A 13,893-nucleotide genomic window follows, 5' to 3' on the forward strand; every position below is an offset into this window, starting at 1 on the left:
TTTTATATTATTTCTGAGTATCTTCTGTTCCCTCCAGTAGTCTCGAAATCTATACTACAACTAGTTTAGATTGTATACTAAATGTAGGCAACATTTTCTATACATTTTGCTTTAAATTATTGCCTACATTTAGGATGCGTAATACATTTTATGCATTAAACTTATCTTATTGGATTCTTAAAATGATGACAATAGAATTAATATTTTTTTAATTTAGTTCGTAATGGAAAGAGCATTATAATCTACTGTTTACGAAATTAAAAAAAAAAAATAAATAAATATCCAACATTCTTCAAATAATTTGTTAATAAAAATCAACAGCTTAAATAATTAATTAATTTTCCAGCTGCCAATCTTGAAGCTAATTAGCCACACTTGAGTTAAGAATTTATGAATTTATGAATTAATGACAGCAATTCAATGCAAATTTATATGAAAATCCGCTTAAAAAGCATAAAAAAGTGCTAGAGCCATCAATTGTTCTCATATACAGACGCACTTTACTGCCTTTGGAACCACATGCGTTCGTCAGTAAAATTTCTTAAATAGCAATAACAACAATAATGCAATCAGCATTAGCAACGGCAATATAAAAGAAGCAACCGCCGCTAATGCTATGCACAATAGAATTTGCGAAGAATTACTTTTCACACGCTTGATTAAGTGAAATTTCTCCATGCCAGCAGCGCGGCTTTTAAAGCGGCTGTGGTGGTGGGTTGCTGTTTCTGAAAAGCGGTAGAAATGTAGAAGCTGTACGTGTATGTAGTAATGCTGCAGCGATGCCAATGCGGAAGCATGAGTAGGCACTTCACTGCTGAAGAATTGCTCGTTGCCGTAACAGGTCTTTCGTAACAACCATCTTATCTTTGTTGCCAACTTCTTTTCTTTAATTGCTGTTTAAGCAATGACTTTGCTGGGTTGTTTAATCTTTGCTCATTTATGGTGATGATTCCTTTTCTCAATCTCAGTAGGAGTACTTACTTACATTTTGTTTTTTTTTTTTATATGCTGACATAAAATATGACGCAAATATATTTTTTCAGATAACAATTCTAGTAACAATCATAGCCTCCTCTTATATTAATGACGTAATTAATCTGGTAAATGAATGAATCATTCCTTGAGTCGGTGGAAATTAAATGTGATTCGAATTGTTCTGTCAATTCTAAAAGCAACTGAGCTAGTTGCACATATACACTCATATATCCACAATATTATTTCACATATGTATGTAAAAAAAATATATATGTGTTAACCTCAAATCGGTGGACGTACAAAAATCAGACACGGGCAACAAATTGACAGTCATTGCCTTCTAGACTATAAAGTGTCATGCACTCCCGCATGCATTTGAGTGCATAAACACATACATACAAACACACATAAAGGCGCATATAATGCTGTATTTAAATGGTTTCTTAACGAACTTGGAAATTGTTTCTTAAGTGTAACAAAAAAGCAATGAAAGCACCGAAACAGAGCAGAGTTGCATTCAAGTGAGCTGCAGTAAAACAATAAAATTTTAAAGTGAGTTCCATTAACGGGAGCAGCAAAACTTTTCAACTTAGTAACTGATAATGCTTTTCGTTCTGGCGTTAAAATCGTTAAATTTACATTTGTAATGGATACTTGCTTGTACGCCCCGCAATCTAAAACTTAAACACCATAAGCCGAAAATCTTGCTTAGCTGCAATTTCTAGTCCAAAAACCAAGTGTTGGTTACAGCAAAAAGTTCAAATGCAAGTAAATTGCTTAGCATGACTAAGTGGAGCACAAGCTGCGTTTTGTGATTGAAGAATTCAAGGGAAAATAAAATTGGACAAATACTGATTGAATATTGAGTGGAATACATATACAAGTGTACAAATAATAAAAATATAAATCAAATCAACTCAGCCGATCTAGAAATGTTAGTACAATTTTATCGAGTTAAGTATTTTTATGTAGTTTCCATATTAAAACAAGTAAGGAAGCGCTAAGTTCGGGTGTAACCGAACATTTTACACTCTCGCAATTTATTTATTTAACTTTATTTATATTATATAATACACAATTTGACCCACATATTCGATATATTGTATAAAGTCCATTGAAAGTTGGAAACCATAATATTAGGTTAGAAGCACCGAGGTCCTCGTGTTCGATATATGGGGCCTTAAAAACCTATGGTCCGATTTCGGCGATTTTTAGAATGGAGCTACCACACTATTAACATAGTATTTGTGCAAAGTTCTGCACCGATATCTTCACTAGTACTTACTTTATATATTGTAAAGTAAACGATTCAGATTGTCTTCAAAGTTCTGGTATATAGGAAGTAAGCGTGGTTGTGAAGCGATTTGGCCTATTTTCACAACATATCATTGGGATGTAAGGAAACTATTACAAACCAAGTTTCATTGAAATCGGTCGAGTAGTTCCTGAGATATGGTTTTTGACGCATAAGTGGGCGACGCCACGCCCATTTTCCATTTTGTAAAAAAGTCTGAGTGTAGCTTTCATCTGCCATTTCTTATGTGAAATTTAGTGTTTCTGACGTTTTTCGTTAGTGAGTTAACCTACTTTTAGTAATTTTCAACCTAACTTTTGTATGGGAGGTGGGCGTGGTTATGATCCGATTTCTTTCATTTTTGGACTGTATTAGGAAGTGGCTAAAAAAAACGACTGCAGATAGTTTGGTTTATAAAGCTCTATTGGTTTGCGAAAAAAATTACATCCAAATATGCCCCTTCATAGTGCGATCCTTCATACCAAATTTTATTTCCATAGCTTTATTTATGGCTTAGTTATGGCACTTTATGTGTTTTCGGTTTTCGCCATTTTGTGGGCGTGGCAGTGGTCCGATTTTGCTCGAAAGCAACCTTCCTATGGTGCCAAGAAATAAGTGTGCCAAGTTTCATCAAGATATTTTAATTTTTACTCAAGTTACAGCTTGCACAGACGGACGGACGGACGGACAGACAGACATTCGGATTTGAACTCCACTCTTCACCCTGATCACTTTGGTATATATAACCCTATATCTAACTCGTTCAGTTTTGGGTGTTACAAACAACCGTTATGTGAAAAAAACTATAATACTCTCTTTAGCAACATTTGTTGCGAGATTATAAAAAGAGTTGTCATCTCTCTGTAAATTAAAATATTCTGAAATTTGATAAAGAATTCCAAATACATTTGAAAAATGTAATTACGAAATTTTGAATAAAAAGAGTTGACAGATAAAAAGAGTACAAGACAGAAGTTAATTGAGGAACTTTATACTCAAATAGTTTGAAAACAGAGTTACCACCTGATCCAAAAACAACAAAATGCCCTAATGCTATTTTGCCTTACCAGTGTTCAGTTAAATTTAAAGCGAAGCGTGTTCGAGATAATTTATATACATTTCCTTCAAGATCTCAACGTTCTCATTGGCGTCTGTTTAACTCATCTGCAAGTCTCCTGCCATAATTACAATAAAATGTATGTTCCCGCTGGTAATTACAAGAGCATGCTTATAATTTATCTGCAGCGAACCACACTCATTCACTTGCGTCTACCCAAAAGCAACCAGCGACAAGTGAGTGGACACAGTAAGACCTATAAGAGTATACTCACAGTAGTGCGAGAGTGAGTGTGTGTAGACTGCGTTGTTGCAACGCTGATTTCCGCTTATGCGTTTTAACTGTGCGCTCATAAACGTCGCAGAATTTCATATATATGAATTTCATGGCCAAAGTGACAGTTGTATGAAAATCGGTGCTTACAAAACTGGAATAGGGGAAGTAGGAGAGCATAAAGAAACAAATTCCAAATGCAAATTTGCAGCAACATATTTTTTTTATATCGGGTTAAGATTTGTAAACTAAGAAGAAAAAGAAAATTATTTGGATATGGCTTTTAAGCGCTGGCTACTACAGACAAGGTAAGCAATAAATGCAGCTAAAAAATGTATCGTTCTTCGGGGCATGTATATAACATAACAAAAAAAATGACGATTGGACTCCAAACCGGGAAATTTGTATAATTCACGATATTTTTAGAATCATTTTCCAACAAAAAAAAATTAAGGCGCTTATTTGGCCGAGAAACCTAAATTGCTTTTCTTAATTGAATATTTGCTTTGGTAATAGACTGTTAGCGCATATGCGACGTAAACACGGAAACTTGCTGCATCTCAGGAAAGCAGAATGGCCCACATACATTTGTATGTGCCTGAGCAAGCGTATGGGGCTTATGCAATTTTTTTGCAGTTCACACAAATCTCGCTTGCTAATATTTTTTTGTTTCGCATTCTATCGTCGTTGTATTAAAATGTAACGGTTAAAACGTTCGTTTGCATTTGCAAGTTTCGAGTGTAAAGTGTGCACATGTTTTCCTCGCCATATATGTTCGCCATGCGCTGTGTGTGTTGTTGCTCGCATGTATGCTTAACACTTAATTGTTATCAGCGGTTTAACGCAAATGTGCCACAAATTGTAATAAACTGCGAAAGGCATACAAGTAAATCCAAAATGAAAAGCTCAAATAAACTAAAATGGAAAAACCAAATGGCAAACAAAAACAAAAGTATATTTACGTGCTGAAATGCATTCGCTTACTTTTGGCAAATTTAAACCAATTGCTAACAATTTGCTTACTACTTCTGGCTTTACGAGAAGTCGCCAGCGACTAATAGCAAGAGTTGGTTAATTTGGAAATTCACTGAATGATTTTAAGTTGTTGTTACTAAATAAAAAATATTTACTGCAACTGTAATGTGTATAGAGACAAAAATAAAAAAAAAAAATTGAGAGCTCGTTCCAAGAGATACTTTTTCTTGTTTTTGTGTTCCAAATTTGTTTAAAATTTTATTTAACACGCATTTATTTCATATAATCCAGAATAAAAACTGAAATGTTTGCAAAAGGAGAAAGCTCTTCAAAGCTAATGTTACTCTACATGTCGCCATTCGATTATTTTTCTGTTAATTAATTGATTTAATGCGTTACAACAACAAAAAACTGCAACAAGAAATTAAAGCTCCTAAATAGGCAGTCATTAATCGCTTAATTGATACAGCAAAAGAAAAAATCAAATGAATCCGAGTGTATGTAAAAACAAAATTAATTCTCTAAGCAACACCTGAATGCAACGAAAATGGTGCGCTGCCAATTTTTCAATTCATTCACGTGAAATTGTTGAAATTTAATAATCTGAAGAATTTCGCTAGCTCTGCCAGTCGCAGCTAGCTGCTCGCTTTAGTGCCATAAAAAGTCAACTGCGGTCAGGCCAAATGACCATAACTGAAACTAACACTTTTCGCGGCGCCCAAAGAAGGCGAAGGCATGTCATGGCTGGTTTAATTTTCTATCAATTCATGCAGACATACGTACCTTACCGTACATACGTGACGCAGCTCCAAGCGACCCAGCCCAGTTATTCACACCCATACAGACATAACACATTGCCGTTAGTGCGACAATTTTCTTGTCCAACGAAGAGCTAAGCAAGTTAAGGAAATTTAATTGAGCCATAATTAGTGTTAGACTCTTGGATGTCTTCAGGAAGGCCTAAACAAAGTTGGAGAATAATAATAATTCAGTTAGTTATATACGCTAGATGTCGTTATATGTGATGATTCAACGGATTCTTCCTGCACCGGCACGTACGCAAGGGACGATTGTCCGTTAGGATATCTTGCCACGCAATCTGCCACAAGCGCCACAATTTTATATTCAGATGTCAGCGGGCAATTTTTGCTGATCGTGCATCCGCTGTGAACTTTGCAGTTGGTTTTGTGGTTTGCGCAAAATCAGCGCGGAAGCATCTCTTTGATTTACAACCCTTTTGGTTTGCCGCTCATTAAAGGCGTAGTTGGGGATGTATGTAAAATGATATAAAAAAATGTTCGTAAGAGAATTGTGCAATTTTGGAAATGAAATATTATTCACAAGCAGTAATTTGTTATGTCAATAACTTTCACTAGTATCCGAGAGCTGTCACCTGCTGTTAAGAATCCTTAGTATAGCCTTTTATTTTCGTTAAGAGATTTCAGCATTTGAATCGGAGAGCTTTCATCTATTTTGGTAACACTCACTTTACTACTCTATGTTGGTGAAATGAGAGAGATACTGCCTTGAATTTCCGGAAAACACTTTCTTAAGGTGACCATTTAAGAAATGTAAATAAAATAAATAATTAAAAAAAAAAATTGTGCACCTAAGTTTGGCATTTAAATGCAAATATTTCGGGAATTCTGTTATAATTAGGCTTGTATTATAAACTATTTAATTTAGTGCTGTCGAGTTTTCTGAATTACCACAAACTATTTTTTAATTAATTTTTTAATAAATTATAATTTGACTTGAACCATATAAAAGCGCTGTTTTCGTTTTGCAATTGTCAAAGCAGTTCTAGTGGTTACAACCCAACGGAAAAGCTTAAAGGACTTGAAGCAAAGAAATGAAGTTACATTTTGTTTATCTCTTCTTCATACTACTAGGCGTTTTTGCCTTGAAAGCAGAGGCAAAACCTAAAGTGAGTATTTCAAAAATATTAAAATTTATTTATCAAATTGTGAGTGTTAATTTTTTCAGCCTTGCATTGAACCAGAAAGAAATAATCGCACACCTTCAGTACGGGATTTAATTACGGAGCTGTTAAAGGATTTGGAGAACAAAAAATAAAAATAAATGGTTATATGTACACGTGAGTATATGAAAATCTTGAAAGAAAAACTGATAAAGCTCTCTAACTCATTTCACACTCTTTCATGATAATCTACTTCTCATATCAACTACGTGAAGTTCTACGTTACAACGATTTTTTTCTGACTTATGAAGACTTATGTTTTGAGATCGCACAATTTAGACTCCGACTTGTTTTTTTTTTTTTGTATGTAATGAAGGCTGTTGTTATATATATGAAAACATTTATTTATATAAAAGTAATTATATTGAGGATGAATATCTATATTTAATAATTATAATTCGTTGTAATTTTTTTTTAATTTTAAGTTAGATAGATGTTTATTAGTGTTAAGAAAAATTATAAAAAAATGAATCGGTAGAATAACTCCTTGTTGAAGAAGAAATAACGGTTTGGCGTTCCAACATTATAATTCATAAAAAGAAGCGAAAGCTCTGGAAGTGAGATGAAATTTTTTAAAAATGTTAAAATTTGCAAAGGGGGACTACTTTAAATGATGCATTTACATTTACGTTTCAAAAGAAATATTTGTGGCCAGAATGAAACAAGAGATAGAGGTTCGATTAGAATTTAATTACAAAATATTCACTTTAGGCTCAGACGGCCATAAAATAGATAAATGGTTAGTGTTTGTCATTGAAAATTACACAAAGGAATTTTTAATTAAAAACTGTAGTTTTTATAACGAACAGAAGATGTTACTTTCCCCTATATAAAGTCGAGCGTTTCAAAACAATTAGTACACAGTATTTAAACACACACCGGCTGAAACAATGAACCTGATTAAAACTCAGTGATGTAGACCCACGAGATATACATACATATATACATTATATGAATAATAAATAATAAACTAAAATCGTAAAAGTCTCATAAAAGTCTCATAAAATAGATAACGGTTAAGTTTGTGTCACTGAAAATTGCTCGAAAGAATTTTCAATTAAAAACGTTAGCTTCCGCTATGGAAAATTATTGTTTTCGCTTATATAAGGTCTCGAGTTTCAAAACAATCAGTGCAAAGCATTTAAAACCTCTCCGGCTGAAAAAAATGAAGATAAAATTTACGCATTACTTTCTGTTATTTATCTTCGTGCTATTTTGCTTTAGTGCATTAACAGAGGGTAAGGTGAGCAATAATAGTGGAACTGTACAGAATACTTGAAATATTTATTGACTCCTTATTTTTCTAAGCAGTTTGTGTTTTCTCTCCCTGGTCCTAGTCCATTACTGTGGCTTATCAAAGCAATTCAAAATTTTATTAATCCGGAATCTCCATCCGAATCGGTAAAAGATGATTTGGAAGACCTTTTGAAAGCTTTGCAAAACCAAAGCAAAGGCGAATAAATTTGATTTTGTAATATTTCTAAAAATTGTTTAAAGAAATGTTAAATAAATGTGTTTTTTGAAAAAAAGTAGTTTTCCATTTCAGCATCCATTTCCATTTATTTCAGCAAGTAAGAATTGCCGTTCCTTGAGGTAGAACTAATCTCTTAGTATTTAGCAAAGTCGTAGCGCTGCAAAAGATGACGGCCTTCAAGAAGAAACTGCTTTTGAAACCAATTTATATGAATGGAGAGAGACTTGTCGACTCTGTAGTTGCCTCTCAGGTTTTGAATGCTTATATTTTGGAAGCTTTCCACACTGTTGGAGGAGAAAGGATGACATGACTACTATAATCTCTGAGGGTCTTATTTATAATTAGAGTTATAGTTTTGCAGCTCTGGAAGACTTTGATATTTCTGGCGTACTTGAACTGTGATCAAATATTGTTCATGCCTTTTTAAAAAATATACCGCAGTTAGTGTGGGTAAGTCCCCTAAGTGTGTGAAATCAGATAATTTCCTGAATAATTCAGAATTTGATGGAGTCGGCGGTTGTGTGTCTGCAGGCGAGAACTGAACTTGACACAACACTCAACGACTACGTACCTACATATATGTCAAATAAACCTGTAAAAAGTTCAGATTTATGCATATGCTTCAGCATATTCGGTGCACACACGGACACGTGCATCGACTCACAGCAAACGCTAATAAACTTGGATGTGTATAATAAATCCCTGTGCACCTTGACGTTGTCAGTAATACGGTGCGCCAATAAATTCCTGTGGATTAGACGTTCAGGCGACGACTGTGCAGATGGAAGGCTGAAACGCAAAGCGGCGTTCATGAAATTGCATACAGGTTATGCGCATGCGCACCAACGCCAATTGCTACCACAGCTCTGATACCGCGCAGCTGCACAAGCTGTTGATAATACAAATGCCTGGCCACATAAGACGCTTAAGCTGGCTGCTATTAGCATTCTCTTCTTTGAATTTTATACTCACTTATTTCGGTGAATGTGTGTGTTTAAAATAGAACAAATACCGGGCCACCAAGCGCCAGCGCACTGCCGGCACAGCGCATTTGTCCGCCGCAATATGCACGCGTTCTTGTCGCCGCAGATTGTTACCTAAGCGCTAGAGGGCTTTACGCTTGCAGCTTGCTTATCGACCTGAGAGTTGACATTGCGGAAGCGTCGAATGCGGTTGCCCGAAGAATGTGCGATATGCGCATATGCAGATAACTAATAGCATTAGCGAGATGCGGAATTGCGCTGGAAGTGGAGAGCGATGCTTGGTGACCTGTGGCTGTTCACTGGAAAACAAGGAACTACGTTTGTGCGGTTGGTGGCTACTTAAGAGGATATTGTATCGAATTTCAATATTGACGGTTGATAGGCGATAGAACTGCAGCGAATACATAACTGGTAGCGTAATGATAACGGAAGCAAATATTTGTTTGATGCACGACGAAAAAACGGAATGTTTATGGAAATATACTTATGTGAAGATGTTCGTTGCGACATTCCGAAGATGACTTTCTCAGGCGCGATATTAGTTCTGAGTATTATTAAATGCAAACACATCCGGTAGATCTATTGCACCGGATGTAGATGTCATCCAATAATGTCATAGAGCTAAATAAAAAGGTATGCTTTGTGCATAAATAAATTCTTGAGATATTAAAAATAAATTTCAATCATTAACGAAATCAAAGCAGCTAAAAATATAAAATATACTACTCATGTACCAATTTTATAAGAACACGAATTAATTGGTAATGGAAGAGTGTTCAGTCAGAACTATAAAAATTAGAATTTCAACCAGTTCAACTCTTTTTACCATTACAATTAACTTTAGTATATCATTAACATGAAAAGTTACTCATTACTGACGAAAAAACTCAGTTAACGGTTAAATGAAATGTAGTCGAATTTAAATGACAGAGTAATGCTACTATGACGTTAACAGTGGTTCTAATTCATTCAGCAATAGATAAAATGCAAATATTATGATTATAAGCAGCAACAGCAACGGAAGCAACATTCAACGCCTAATTGTGGCAAATGAAATGCCATAGACTAATGCACATTAACATACTCATTCGTACTCACCTAAGCATAAGCTAAAAGTACCTATACCTATATGAATATGTGGGTACTTGTTCAGCAAGCGCCTTATCAAATTACTTAGAAATGCTACAAACCGATCAACCGTAACGCGCGCCACGAAACATGCAACATGCAATAGCTCAGTGGTAAACAGGCATTGGCAACCAGCTAGCTAATGCAACATGACTGCCTCAACACGAAATCATAATCTTTATGGCTTAAACTGTGAATGCATGTTGCAAAGTGAAAAAAATGAACATGAAAACAGCTCGCTTAATCGCTGCAACAACAACATAATACAACAAAAATTAAAAAAAAATGCAGGAAAGCTTAGTTAGGACTAAGCTCAGAAGTTTCAGATGCGAGTTTTTTAAGTATTTTCTTCAAGTGACTTGTACTCTGCTGAGTTACACCCAGCTATGCCGCAGCTGATGCTGCTTGTCAGTAATTATAGTTCTTGCATTTCGCTTGCAGTCACCTGAAATGGTTTGAGAATTGTAAGGCGCTACTTGGACTGTTGTCGACCATCTCAATTGGAGGCATTCACAGAGAATATTAGACATACATATGTATTTGTGTATATATTTATAGCGATATTACACTTATGTTTGTACTGATTAACCGTGAGTCAGGCGCTTATTTGATGATGTAACCAACATTTATTACATTTGGATCTTGCTTTGCTTCCTCAAGCTGTATTAAGACTGCGGCAAAGAGTTCTTTTATTTCTGAAAAGTGCTTTATGTTTGCATATGTACATTTATATCTCTTTTGCTTTCTACTATTTTTTATCGCGAAATTTTAGTATGCAATTATTTGTTTTTTTATGCTTTTTGTGTTTCATTTTCGGTGTTAATTTTATGGTTATTCAAGCGCTTCAATTTTAACATGCATTAATTATAGTTTACATTAAGTCAAGTGCTTGATTTAGTGATTAATGTTGTATACAAAAAGTTAAGGTTTTTTTAACGGTAGAGTGAATGTAAGCGCGATGGTTTGTACAAAAATGTTAAACAATATTTTCAATTTATGTGCGTTCCAAATATGAATTAAAAGAATTTTTATAATAACAAAATACTAAATTTTAATAAAATTGTTGTGGTAAATTTTCTCACCGGACAATACTAAAAGAACCTGCGAGGAATCTAAGATATATAAGAATGATCTACGAAGATTGAACAGTAAAGTTTTTTTTTACAAAATACTCCATCTCTTACTAAAATTATTTATTTCTAATATTTCTAAATAATAATATATGAACAGTTGTTGTACCATCACCATTTCCCTCGGAGACACATAAACTGGCTGAGCAACTGCAAAGCTGACAGCATATGCTCCTGTACTCCGCCTCAGTCTCTACCATCAACAGAACATACATCCTTTAGACAGTACTTCCATCAAATGGGCTTTACAAGATTATGACAGTATTTATATACATATGTAGATAACTAACCTATAAACATACTCACATTCGTGAATGGTTTTGCGGTTGCTCGTATCTGCCTGCATGAATTGCCTACTGACTGGTGCGAAATCCAGTTGTATCCGAATAAGCCAAGTGTCTGAGCCGTAAATTGTCTGATATTGCCGTCAGTCACACTTGTGATTTCAGCCGCCGCCAGCAAATAACAAAAAATTAACGTTTCGCTGTTGCAATGGCCTAGTGACAAGTTGTGGCATGCGGAAATTGATTATTAGAGGCTGGCGTAATTCATTTTGGCGAATGCTTTTTATTTCTTGCATTTAATGATAACCAGAAATGAGATGAAGAAAATAAAATGGAAGAATTTTATCTGCACGACTGATTCTAGTCTGATGGTGACAAGTGGTTGTCACTCAGAATAACAAAATTCATCATAAAGTGAGCGTTTACCAGCTATATTTGGCGAGCTGTATATTCAATATAGAAAGTGGGCATTAAATTTCCCATATTTTGTTATTACGGCTATAACATTTATTATTGTCAACAACAAAAATAATTAACAAAAAGTTAAAAAGCTCTTAATGGAATGCATTTAATTCATTAATGGTGACTTTTTTCTGGACAGTCGCCATGATAAACTATTACTACAAACATTTTGAGGTACTGAACCTGAGGACAATATATTTAGAAAACAGTTTTTTACCTTTTTGTTTTATTTATCTTTAGTTCCAACCATATTGTTATCCCAGTAGCTACGGAGTGACAGAGACTGAGTGATTTCATTTGCAATGAGTGATTTTATTTTTAAGTGCTTCGCTATAAAAGTGACGTTAAAGCCTTTCATTTGCCAAAATATTTGAATAGAAATAATCATAAATAATAACGGTGGGAATTGAGTGTCATTAATGTCAAAAGTAGATTTTTATTGCAATTTTCAGTTATACAGTTATTTAGTTTTTGCAGTGAATGGAAAAATCGTGCAGCAACTAATTGTGAAGTATGCAACAGACGTTACGAAGCTGCCACAAAGCGAAATTTACACAAAAGTATTGTTGATTTTTTCCATTTGTGGTATTGTACTGTGGTTTCGGGCAAGAGTCATAATGAATAAGAGACTAATGTGAAATATATTACTCTTAAATATAAATAAATATTATTATTGGTATGAACTTAAATTATGAGTAAGAATAAATTTTATGGCAAAGGAGATTGGGATTTTATAATTTCAAATTTAAAATTCCGAAATTTGTCGGTATTCATATAAAAAAGTTTTCTTTTTAATTTGCTGTAATTAAATCGTATGGAAAAGTAATTGAAAAATTAAAATTTATTTTGTTCTCGATTTATTGCTATTTTTCGTGCATAGTGCAACCACTGTGACTCTGTAAGTTATGTACATTCAAACTAAAATAAGTGAACGTTAGCGCTAACTGAAAAATTAATGTTTATTCAATTTTTCGAGGAACTTTAAAAACGCATTAATTTTAACATCAAAAGTGTTTGATTGATGGGCAAGTTGGCAGCTCAGAGACTTTCAATTTTTGAATTGAGCTTAACCTTGAAATTCTTTTTACTAAGCTACTGGACAAAAACTGCTTTTTTGTAATTACAAAATATGTGAATAATCAACATTATACTGACATGTGTATATACAATATATGTGTATGCAATGATGTCGGAAATTATTTAAAATACAGTATAGACTATACATAAAATATAATTAGAACCCACAAACAGTTGGTAACAAACTAACACACCCACCTTGATAATAAATTGGCTTACAGTTATAGATTAACTAAATATTAAAATAGTAAACTGAAATTTGTTGTAATTTTTTTTTTAATCGCCAATAAAAGTTTACTATATTCTAAAACTCCCGATCTATTGAATACATATTGATCCATGTATTATTAGAGACAAACAATTCAAATCAAAATCAGCAAATTCAAAGCTCGATGGCAGTCTTTTTTTGCCAACGACGCGAGAACCAGCCACTTGTGTCGCGCTGTCAGTTAGTTCGTCATTTAGTTGGCGCTCAACTATGTTGTTGTTTCTATATGTTGTTGCAGCTCAATCTCCTTGTAGGCAAATTCGTTTATTAAGTGATATTTAAAAAAATATGTTTTTTCCAAAGCCATTGACCATTCAGGTAGTTATTTTTGAAATTTGATGTTTCTATTCTCGTAATTAGTGCTAAAATTCTTATTTCATTTTGTACAAGTTTGTCATTCATCAAAATTATGTTCGAAGTAGCAATAATTTCATTGACAAATACATAATAGAATATTTTGGACAACTATGTTGTTTGTAGTACTTAAAATGGCTTCAAATCATGTAAAAAGTTTCACCTTTGTACAAAATTA

At 33.9% G+C, this 13,893-nt stretch overlaps 1 long non-coding RNA gene across 1 annotated transcript; it reads left to right on the forward strand.

The window, feature by feature from the left end:
- Positions 1-6,368: 6,368 nt before the first annotated feature.
- On the forward strand, positions 6,369-7,916 carry LOC128923804 (uncharacterized). The gene is made up of 3 exons (XR_008472576.1): positions 6,369-6,501; positions 6,561-6,672; positions 6,771-7,916. It is a non-coding gene; the product is annotated as an uncharacterized LOC128923804 (long non-coding RNA).
- Positions 7,917-13,893: the final 5,977 nt, after the last annotated feature.

The sequence above is a fragment of the Zeugodacus cucurbitae genome, chromosome 2, assembly GCF_028554725.1.
Source record: "Zeugodacus cucurbitae isolate PBARC_wt_2022May chromosome 2, idZeuCucr1.2, whole genome shotgun sequence".
NCBI lineage: Eukaryota > Metazoa > Arthropoda > Insecta > Diptera > Tephritidae > Zeugodacus > Zeugodacus cucurbitae.